Raw genomic sequence first — 12,299 nt, 5'->3', positions numbered from 1 at the left:
ATCCTGATAATAACTCCCTGCTGAATAAGGTGTTTTAAAAGTATATCTGAAAGATCAGATAATGCCCCATACATCATTTTCCCCACCTCAGCACTGGATGGCTACACAGGAAGAACAATAATTAGTATTCCTGCTTGCCTGAGCAAGAAGATCCATCCATCTGCAGTCTTGCTGCTCCATCTTAAATAATGCACATATCTGTATGTGCATGTAATTTCTTCATGAGAACAGGATCTATAATAGCTAAGAAATAAGCTGATTATACCTGACGGTATAATCCTTTATTTGTGACATCCCAGCTAGTTACCACTGGAAAGGATTATGGTTCTATGTGAGAAATTAATAGAACCAGTGGAACCTAAGAGGCTAAGAGGTGTGTTTTTTCCACACATTAAAATGTCTCTAAGACATATTTATTAAAAAAAAAGGAGGCACTTGAGTGAAGTTTGCCCAAAGGAATGGTCCTGAGAATGTTTGCTCCTGGTATGTCTTGCTAACATCTGCCTCTGTCTTACTTGGACCTTATTGCCAAGGAGAAATGGATAAACTATGCAAATGCGAATATAAAGGAAAAATCTGAAATAGCAAAAGGCACCCATGCTTTAATCCTGTAGAAGTAACATTGAATAATGAATGTTATCTGACATTTACTGGTATAATAAAATGAGGGTCTTTCTGCTAAAAATCAAACCAGATGAAAACAGCAGAGACTCAAGATTTGACCTGAATTTGACTGTCACTGGGCAGTTTTGCCCATCCCCTGCCTAGCCCTACTGAGAGGCGCTGGTTTGCTCAGGGAAGGGGTGAGGTGTGTCTGGCAGCAGCGAGGCAATGCATCTCCCCATCCAGCTCTTCTGCGTGGTGCAAACCTGCAGACCCAACCCCACAGGACTGTACTGGTAATTCCTGATCATCCCAGGGACCCTTGGAGCACCTTTTAGTTTTTCAGGAAAGTACAGCCTGCTCCAGTGACCTGGCCCCGCTCACGTCTCATATTATAAATACAGGCTTGACCTCGTGGCCTGACTGTCCTCAGATGTTTGTGCCTGAAGGGTTGGAGTGTAATGCTATACCTCCCCATAGAAATAGGATAGGGGGAGATTTCTTGGAAACTGCTAGGACAGGCACCAAAAATAAAAGACATCTGAGCAACAAGTGGAACCACACAGACACGGCGCTGCTCTTCTCTGTTTGCTTTTCTGGTTGGTGCTTTTATGTTATCTTTTCTTCTTCAGGACATTTGTGGGAGGCTATAAATATATAAAGTCAGTGCAATTGTTACTGTGGAAATGAGTGTTCCTCTGTCCCTGTTGCTTGGGACTGAGGGCCAAGGTGTGTATCAGGCATCAGATGGGGGTCTCTGCAGCTGGACTGCTCTGAGACACCTCTTCCAGCAGGTTAGGGAAGGGAAAAGAGAAGCTTGATGTTTTGAGGTTGGTTATGGGGCACAAGTGAAGGCACTGTATAAGGGCTGGGGATGTTTGTCCTAGTTTGGGATTGTAACATATGGTTATTCTGTCTCTCTTCATCCCTGTCCCATTGTGGCTGGCACGGAAATCTCAGTGTGCCAAGAACGAGTGGCTGGGGCAGAGACTCGGCACGTTCTAAAACATGCAGTGAAACATCATTATGAGGCCTGAATTACCCCCAAATACTCAAGCCTGGGAAGGGTTTTGCCCAGAGACCCTCCCACACGGCTGCACGAAAACACAAAAAAATTTGCCTGTGCCTGTTTTACTGGGAACACTACTTGTAGCTGTGAGCAAAACCACAAGATCAGTGATGAAATGCAACCTCTGCTGCTTTTTGTGGCAGGGCACTGCAGCGTTAGATGGTTTGAATTACAGTGCTGGGACCTGAATGGCCTGTGCCGGCATGCTGGGGATGTGCTTCCCCGCAAACACCATGGGGCAGGTGGTAAAGCAAATCAGGCTTTTTCCCTCCAAATGCCAAGGCCCCCACAGTTCTGTCTGGGGCTGGTGCATGCTTGTGAAATTAATTTTACCATTCCAAGCTGACTATCCTCTCTGTTGTTTCCAGTTTGGGAGTCCAAGGAGAAGCAAACCAAGCCAGAAGGGTGATCCAAGCCTCTGTCTCCTAATTCTGAACATGGAAGGTGGTACTACCGAGTGGTGGCTATGCATGGGATGTTGTGACTTTGTGCAACACCTGTAAAGTTCTCTGAATTTGGGAGCAAGGACAGGGAGGTTTTGCTCCATGAATAACATATCAGCTCAGTGGAACAGGCCAGGCAGTAAAATAAGGCTAAATGAAAAATTATAGGGTGAATTTGGCCTCATAATCAGACACAGATAATTTGTTGCTTGAACAGAGTCAGCTGAATATAAACAAGTCTACAATGTGCCTCATTAATTGGAGCTATTTTTCTAGCAAGCCCCATGAAAATATGAAGTGGCTTCGCTCTGCAATTTGTGATATAGTTTGCTATTAAATGCATTCAGTTTAATTGTGGCAATGTGTCTCATTTTGGAAGCTTTCACAGCCACCATGTAAAAATAGCAGAAGACAGCAGAAAGAAATTCCCCAGCACAGATGTCCTCCTCCATTTGCTGCGTGCTGTTGGAGCAGACAGGTGTGCTGGGTGAACCTAAGCTGTGAAGCACAGTGACGCTGATGGCAGTGAGAGGCTTTTTGGGACAAGTGGCTTTCCTCTACCAGTAGCATCACATGGGATAGGATGTCACAGGTTTTGACTGCCTGGACAGTCATGGTGCCCAGTCTGACCTTCATCCAACTTTGGCTTTTCACCTGTAGTCACAGCAACAGATCTGTACATCTCTGCACAGATATAGTGCCTAATGATAAACATATCTGACTGGTTTATGCACTAATCCTGTGACCTTCCAAAGATGAGATCATGCTGGGCTGCCATATATCAAACACTCACATCAGCCTCTTGTTGACTTTGGCCATATGGTGTCAGAGCAGTGAAACCAAAACATTTCTAACCTTAACATGCTGGGGCTTAAGACAGTAACTTTAAACATTTTTCCATAACTAGCAGTACAAAGCCTTCTCTTTAAATGTACAGTTTATTTTAACCTGTGTACTTTAGATCGGACAAAAACCTATGACTGGGTAAAGGCCAAAGCTGATTAGGAGCCAGGTGAGCTAGCCCAGCCCAGCGATCTTTGTTTTGATGACAGAATACCGCCACTGCATCCCCAGCCATCGAACTCTATTACTTGGCACAACCGAAGCAGTGAGTGATTGGGTTTGTCAATCATTGAGTGATTGGGTTTGTCGATCGTGCTGCATAGATCTGGGCTTTCAGCAATCTGAATATGACTCAAAAGTGATCATGCAACCTTTTCAAAGAGCTCTGGTCTTGGTGTTGGCAGGTGGCATGTGGCCAAAAGGGGTTAATGATAATGTGGGTTTGGAAGAATGAATATAGCTGTCAAATATTTATTCAGCATCTTTCTTTTGCACTTATGGCAATTGCTAGTGGTGTGCAATAGCTGTGCTGTGAGGAGCATGCCTGAGGCAGCTTCTGGATGTTAAGGAACCTGTGACAGGTGACGAAGTTGTGGTTTTACTTACTGCAGTGAAGAGGTCAGATCTCATTCACAGGGGAAGCCACACTGCAGATATCCAAGGGAGAAGGTGCCCAGAGGTCTTATCTGTACAAGCCAAATGCACGCACAGTTCAGTGATGATCTGTGAACTCGGTGACATTTGGCAGCTGGAGAGTTTCCTCAGTCTGTAGTCCAGCTTTGCCATGGTGGGACGGGTGAATAGTCTTTTGACCAGGACCTTCTGATTGCTTTCTCTGCGCAAGCGAGCAGCCCGTCCTGCAGAACGTCAGTGCAATTTCACAGCGCATATTTTTCAAGGACACGTACTGTGATGACACATGTCACCCAGTGTCATCTGTGCCTGAAAAAATATGGCATTCAAGAGTAAACACTTGGCAGAAACAACAGCACAGGCTCAAATTTAGACAGGAATAATTTATGCTGTGCAGACCCCAGCTTGCTGGAAGGGGGCATGCTCTCTGGAAGGCAGGGAGGGAAATGTGTTGCTAATTTTACTAGACAACTTCTGCCCTCCCCTCTTTTTCATTTTGTAGTTGCCAGCCTCCCTGGTTATTCTTAAAATAGAAACATCTGACGCCTTGTTTAACTTATTCTGGGGGCCTGCAGGGAGGAGGAGGAGGGGATAAATCCCCTCTCTGCAGTGTGTCAGTCAGCCTCTTCCAGGAAGCCCTGCTGGGAATTGCATCCCAGTTTGCCACCTGCCCCCAGCTTCACAACCCCCTCCCCATTCTCCTTTTCCTGCCCCAACTTTGTGCTGGGTTGGGGACTTCCCTGACATCATCCCACTGTCTCACATCACTCTCCAACACCTTCTCAGAGTCCCACTGTCGAAGGTGCAGAGCCGGTCCCAACCGCCACTCAAAGGGGGGGATTTATCCATGCCACGCGGGCAGAGCACCTGCACCAGCAGCAGGGAGAGAAGCTCAAAATGGAGAAGGGGTATTTCAGTGTGGTTGAAGCGCAGCTCTCCTTGCATTTCAATGAGTCTGTTATTGTTGCCTGCTTGCTTGCAGTTAATCTCCCCATGTGGTATTAGCTTCAAGGAGGATGGCTCGGTCATGTTGCCATGCTACTGAACACACTGAGTTAGCCATTGAGGAAGGCAGATTGTGTCTCCAAACAGTTCGACTGCTTCCCAATTCCCATACAACGACCCATGTAATGATTGGAGTTCTCCTTAGTCTTCACTCCCATGGGGATCTCCTTTCTCCTTATTACAGATGAGAAACCCAGGTTGATCTTTGTTTTTGTGAAGGAAATACATAAAGAAAGTCTGCAGGAGGCTCCATGAAGACATCCTCATGGGGTGGGGTTTTTTGGATCCTTTCTCTGGGCAGGATACAGACAACCCTCAGAGACGTGAAGCCTTTATGAGCCCAAAGCAGCAGTGCATCCCTCCCCAGAGGAGACATGCCCTGGAGTGGAGTGGGGGAGCTCCAGCCCATGGGACTGCAGGTGATGTGTCCACCTCCCCTGTAGTCATGTTGCAGCTGCATCTGCCCCATCCCATTTGTCCCAGGGACAACCATGGGACACTTCTCTGGAGAGGATGCCCTGCTCCATAGGTGATCTGGAAGCTGATTTTTTTTGGAAAGAGTTGTAACACAGCCATGATGTCATTGGGCTAGATTGTGTCCGAGCCACATCCTACATAATTTTCTAGTCCTTGTTACCCTGCCAGCTCAAAAGTTGTCCTGTCTTCTAACATCCTCAATTACAAAGCAATAGGGAGTGTAATGGAGCATAGAAAATGCCAGTGAGAAATATATACAGATGAAAAAATAAGAACATACATTTTCTGGCAGAAATCCCCTGAACTCTAGACATACAAGAACTTTTTCTCCTCGATTTCTCTCTTTACTGTTTAACAAGCGGCTTCCAACCTCACATTCAGTCGCAAGCTGAAAAGTCTGGTCAGATCTTGGGAGTATAGTCTCTCTGTGTGTGTTGCTTCTCTGTTTGTTTTCTTATGGCTTTGCAACGAAGGCAGAGAAATAGAAAACAAATATTAGGGTGCAGCCCCAGTTGTATTCCCACCACTCAGCTAAGGATGACCTCAGTTTTGCAAGAATTAAGCAGGATCTCTAACAGTCTCTGGAATGTTTGTGCATCGTGATGGAGACCCCTAAAGCACTTAGATGTACTACAGCTGAAATGATCAACAGGTTTCCAGCTACTTAAAAACTGAAGTGACATTAGAAATTTCTGTCTAGTTAGAGGTGATAATGGCAGAAGCATTTGACAGGCCCATCTGAGCTCTGCTCCAGGACTGCAAACATAGTTTGGCCATCTGGCACCTAAGAGTAAGATGTTTAAATTGGATTTTAATAATACATTGCACCGTCTGATACCACGATGACTCAAAGGAAACCCACTCTGCTTACCTTGAAGACTTCAGCTTGTACTGTATCCCAAAGTGTGGAGGAAGTCTGCTATTTCTTTTCTAAAGAGTGTCAACCACTTTGCTATTAAGGAAAAAAAAAGAAAAAAAAAAAAAAAGGGCAATAAAAGCAAATTACTTGGGTTTGTCATTTCTGTTTTACAAAGGAAGTGGCAATTAGGTGACAAGTGTGTAAATCCCTGGCAATACTGCTGAACACAAAATGCACAGGGATTTGAGTCTGTTCTTGGGAATCCTTTACCAACCTATCCCCTAGAAGAAAACGATCATACTAAACTCTTTATTTCCTCCTGAGCTCTGAAAAGTTGTTTGGTTTGGGTTTTTTTTCTCATTTGTCTCTCCGGAGAAACTGAAAGATTGAAAACATAATGATGGTTCTTAAACAAACTGACTTTTAAAATTAGAGAGTAACACAAGAGACAGGAGAGATGAATGATGGTAGCTAGCAAGGTTTGCCACTCCCTCCAAGCTTTGTGGTGTTCCAGCTTGAAACAGCTGTAAATCATTTCCACCTCTGACCTACTCAAAGCAGCATCTGCGGGTCCCAGTGCGGCACGCATGGCTTGCACGGCTCCCTTTCACTCTTTCCTGTTTATCACCTGGTTCAAAGCTTCAAGTCTTAAATAGCTGGGGTAAATTATTAATCACATGTGTTGTTTAACTAGCTACCACATGGTTTTCACCTTCCAAAGAAGGAGTCAGCTAGATTTTTCTCTTCAGGATGAAAAATACATCTAGATGGAGTCATATGGCTTTCTCTACGGCTGTTACTAAGTTTTTGTTAAAGAAGGCTAAAAAAATGGCTCTGCCCTCTGTACCTGTTGCAGCTTGAATTGCAAAGATCACAGTGGTGCATGTTATTTTGAGGAGGTCTCACCAGGGCTCCCTGCAAGGAGAGGAGCCGTGTCTGGCCACTGCCACCTGGTGTGACTTGTAATCCCCAGACCGTGTTTGGGGGCGAGACAGACCTTCTCTGAGATCTGAGCCATCAGACAGCTCTGCCTAACAGGAGGGATGGAGGTGGACGGGCTGTGTAACAAGGACCACGTTGTGGTCTGTGAAACTGTGACCATCCGCAGTTCAGATGTATGGTAAATTCCATCTTCACAGGTCAGCAGACCTTGCTGCTGGATGTGTGCTGAGCAGCTATGAAATGCAGTGATTAGCTGCAGGGTTAAAACATTCTCATGGCAAGAACCACTGCTCAGAAAGTCTGTAGCTGGGATGGAGAGACATTACCCCTTGTTTCCTCCCTGCCCTACTCTGCACTGTCAGATTCGGCATCACCAAACTCTTGGTGCATTTGGTCTGTGAATGAATCAGTCAGGCTCCAAGCTGCCAGGCTGACGTTCTTCCTGAGCAGTGAAATTCAAAAGGAAACAATTAAAATTGAGCTACTGCTTGATGTTCCTTGCCTGGTTGTGCATCACCTGCACTAGCATAAGCCCCTGAGCATAACGTAGACAGTGCACACAAATGGACATAGGAGAGTGAAAATGTATCTATCCCTGCTGCTGTTCATATCATCTCTCAAAGTCCTTAACAGTCAATAGCTTCCTCAGAACACCAGGTGGTGGAGGATACAGGACACCCAAAATATGCCTTGCTCATGGCTTGTTTCTGGGTTGGGTGGTTTGGGGGTTTTTTGGGGGTGGTGATTTGTTTTTTTAGGGGAAGAGAAATATTTTCCTTCTTCTAGAAACTTCATGTAGTTTTGGACTTTTGCCCCCTTGAGCTCTTAACCTTAACAGTGATCGATATATGTATATTTTAAGTCCATCAATCAGCATTTCAATCAGCTGAGCATGAAGTCTGAGACGACAGCTCTCTCTGCTATGGCTCGTAGGTACAGCTGGAGTCTGTTTTGGTTTTCGTTTCTGTCTGAAGAGGTGAAATTACTCACTATAAATTTAACTTTATGAGGGCTCACAGCCTACCTCACTGTGGCCATGCTGTGCCCTTATGGAAGTTTCTGAAAAAGAACAAAAGGGAGTACTAAATTTAGGACCACTCAAGTTGGTAAAGACAGTATCGTTATGATTTTGCAAAAAAAGAATCAAGTGTGTATTAAGTGTGTACACAGGATTGTCTCGTGTAAAGTGTGTAATGGCCTTAAACTACATCAGTGGAAGTACAGGTTAGGTGTTAGGAAATACTGTTTGCAGGCAAGATTAGTGAAACATTGAAACAGTCTGCCTAGGAAATGTGCAGGATCTCCATTGCTGCAGATTTTTAAGACCCTTTGAGAAGGGCATTGACCAGAAATGAGGTTAATATGTTTAATCTTTTAATGGATAAAAGGACCCTTCCTGCCCATTTTCTATAATTCCCTACATTATCGTGTCAAAGAGAAATTTTTTTTTTCCAAGGCAAGATGGTAGGGTGATGGTTAGATACAGACAGTACCTCCTGTAAGACAAACTGGTTTATTTGCAAAAAAGTATTAAGAACTCAGGCTCAGAAATCCTTCTTTGAGTTTGAAACAGCTTACTTCAGAGCTGGGAGGCTTAATTACATCCACAAACTTAAACTTGCAGCTTTCCTGGATAGCAAGAACTCCAGACTCCTTGTTGATAAAGTTTTATGGTGCAATCCTCACCGGCTTTACATTCTTTCCCCTGCTAACATCCCTTCTTCTCCACTGGTATTAGTTACATTATCTTTTGGAGGTGGTCCATCTGCTATGTATCTAGCACATAGCTGCAGCAGCCTACGTGCCATTCTGAAGTTAAGGATGAAGCACGTCTGCCCCTTTTTTAAGGCTAGCATACTGGTCCCCTCGAGCCAGGCGTCTGTCTTCATGCCCTGATCTCTCTGAAATGCTGCCTGTCCCAGGACATGCACCTGCTCTGCAGGTGGAAGGTCTCTGGTCCATGGGCAACATCATTCCTGGCAGATGTCTACCCACCTGTCAGTGGTGGAGACCTTCAGCAATGGAGAAACCACAGCTTTCTCAGTCTTCTCCAGTGCTTCCTCACCTTCAGATTGAGAAAGCCTTCCATATCTTAATGTCCAGCTTCTCACTTTTGCCATTAAATAATTTTATTCTAGACCTGGCTGCCCTCCTCTGACCTCTCCCTTCTTGGTCCACCCATCATACAGCTTGTTCTTGAATTACTGTTGCCCAAATTGTGCAGCTCAATCCCACTGAGGGCTTTGAGAGAAGATCATCAAGTAGAACAGAGCAGAATTATCCTGGGTTTTTTCACATTGGAACACTTGTGTTTATATATCCAGTACAAGACTTACCTTTTTTACAGCAACAAGATGTTATGTTCAGCCTGTAGCCCACTTCCCCAAAACTGCTCCTGACCTGGTAATTCCCTGGTAATTCCCTGGTGTGATTGTGGTTTTTGCTGTGCAATGCAGAACTTTGTATTTGACTAGTCAAAACCGAGTCATACTGTTTTGCAGGGGATTTCTTTTTTTTTTTTTTTTTTGTAAATCTTAATCTATGCACTAACCTACATGCAACCTCTGCCAGCTTCACATCACTAGCAGATGTCCCTTCTTTTCTATTCCCAGGTTGTTACTGAAAATGTGGAGTGCCATCAGACTTGGGACAGAGCACACAGACCGCTGACTGAATTTCCTTTCAGTCTGATTGTGAGATGAAACTATGGCTCTGAGAACTACTCTCCAACTATGATTTTCCAGCCACTCTTATAACCATCTCAAATAATTTAATCTAGACCATACTTTCCCAGCTTTGAAAAGTCAAGATATGTGATATTTACTGATTCTCCCACTATCTTGTAGTGAAAACAAATTTAGATTGGTCTGACATAACTCGATACAATTAAATGAGTTTGATGCATGCTGGCTGTTATTAATCTCCTTGTTTTGTATCAAGCACTTATAAAATTGTTTGTGATTTGTTCCAGGAGGGTTCATGGAAGTAAAACTGAGCAATGTGAACGACTGGAGTTAATTCTGAAGTCCTGAAGTCTGTGGAAACAAGCCAACTGCTGCCAGGAGTACCATGGGCAAAGATGTGCTTTAAGTCCTGGATATTTTGAATTTTCTCTGTGTGGCAAAATAATGGGATCTTTGATATTTAATTAAAGCAATTATCTTTCTTATTCATGCAGAAATGTGCTGTAAGTATTTTGCAGGTAGAAGTGTTCAATAGGAAACGCTCCAGCAGCTCTGGAAGCTAGTGGCAAGCTAAACTTGCCTCCCCCTTAGGCAAAACTAACCCTTGACTTGCTCACTGTGGGGCTCCTCAGGATTGTGTGCAAGAGGGTGCCAGGCTTCTTGGAAGTCAAATAGGGGGATGTTGGGTGCTGCAGGGGTTAGGCAGCAACTGAAGGTTTTGGTTCAGTTGAATCAGGGTTTGGGTGTCCAGTGCCATGGTTCTGCATTCAGGTTCCGACGTTTGCTTGCCTACCTTGTATGCAGCTGTCATGTATTTCTAAGGGACTGCACTTGTCCACAGAGGAGGGCAGATCTGGGCCTCGAGAGAGAAAAAACCCCCTAGGTGTCTAAATAATTATCATAAATGGAGGATTTGTGCATGGTTTTGGGTGTGTGGGCAGGGAGGAATCTCATGGCTGCCTTCAGCACAGCTGTGATGCACTGAGGGGTTCTTAAACCCAACAGCTTGGCCTGGAAAAAAAATAGTCCTCCCATAGGTACTACTTTCACTGTTTCTCTTTTGCTGATCTAAAAACATGTTTCAGGTCCTTAAGAGTGATAGGAAATACTCTGGATGAGAGAATCACTCCTCAGCTCCGATGAGCACGCTGCTTCTTTTACAGCACTCACAAACACACGGCATGTTTTGGCTTTTTATTCCTGGTGTTTTCCCACATCAAGCCTAGGCATTCTTACTTTTTTTTTTTTTTTTTTTTTTTTTTTAGTTCTATGACATGGTGTGTTTATTCCTATCTATTTTTCTCTGAAGATCACTGCAACAATACCATGGAAGGGTCTGTGCAACTCCAGCCATGACAGGTGCTTTCAGCTGCTGTTGAAAGTACGTAAGGCATCTAAAAATAAGTAAAACCACCAAGTTCCAGAGTGAATATAGTTTCTTGGGATCTACTGCAGGAGGGGGCTGTCTGGAGCTGAACGCTGCTCCCAGACCCCTGCCTCATGGCAGGGTGTGCTGAGCTCTGCTCCTTCCCGTTTCTGTGCAAGGGACCTGACTCCTCGGTGGAAACCCTGTGGCTGGGTTAGTGTTTTCAGAGGAAGGCCTGGTTTCTGCCATGCCAAATACCGGGCTTTGACAACCCAGGCAACGTCCTTGTGGTATGTTTGCCTCTGTGTAAGCCTTCTGGTTATAATCTGGGGGATGTGTAGAGATCACGCCTTAACTATGAAAACAGTTCTGTTCTCACGTCAGAGGCTCCAGCACACCAGCATGTAGGAGCACTTGTTCTCTTCAAGCAGAACTGGTTTGTATTCAAGAAAAAAAAAGAAAAAAAATTAAAAATGCAAGCAAGCCACAGTTTTGCTTCTGTTGTTGCTTAAACCACTAAATCTGATGCCAGCGAGGGGGGCGCTGAATTTCCAAACACTCTTTCAGGGTAATTTCCCTTCCTCTTCTCACATCCTCAAGGAAAGTCTGATTTTCATTACCACTGTATTTGGGGGTTTTCTTAATCTTTTTTTTTTTTTTTTTACCTTGTCAAATATTTTAGATTAGGCTTATGCAAAAAGACAAAAGAATATGACTCTGTTCAGCCAAAAGTGATTATTATTATGGGATAAATGAAAGTTTAATTGTATTTCAGGGAACTGTATGCCATTGTAGTGCATTATTTTTATACCTCATGGCTTGTGCTATTAAAAGATTGCAGCTGATGCAGAGTGATATGGGAGGATGCCAACCAGATTCAGAGTATTTAATCAGATTACTTTGGCTTTGAAATCTCTTCATTGGTTAGTTATAAAATTTCCTATTAATTTTTAGGATATTTCTGCTCACTTTTGAGGGCTCTAATAGCATTAGCTTGAAACCTCAGAAATTATTTGGGAAGGATGAGATATTTCATGTTCAAGTTCTTACTCTGTTTTCCTCTAGTCGTTTTTTTCTAAAGGTTCAGCTTGTGTAACTTTAGGATTGGTGTTGAATACCTTTCGTAAGCATGTGAAAGCAGATTATTTTAATGGCTGTCGTCCACATATGAGAAATCACCTGCCTGCACAGATTTGAAAGGCTTGACTCCATTTTCATTTGCAGCCCTCTGTACGGCTTTTAAATTTTGAAGTTTCTTGTTTGAATAAAAAGCATACAAATGCAAAAGGCTGTAAAATATTAGTTACAAATTCAGTCTTTCCCTCCCCCGCCCCCAATACACTGTGGTGGAAGAAAATAGCTATTGGGTGGATAA

The sequence above is a fragment of the Athene noctua genome, chromosome 1 (assembly GCF_965140245.1).
Source record: "Athene noctua chromosome 1, bAthNoc1.hap1.1, whole genome shotgun sequence".
In the NCBI taxonomy this organism is placed as follows: Eukaryota; Metazoa; Chordata; class Aves; order Strigiformes; family Strigidae; genus Athene; species Athene noctua.
Note: the sequence above shows the minus strand (reverse complement) of the source record.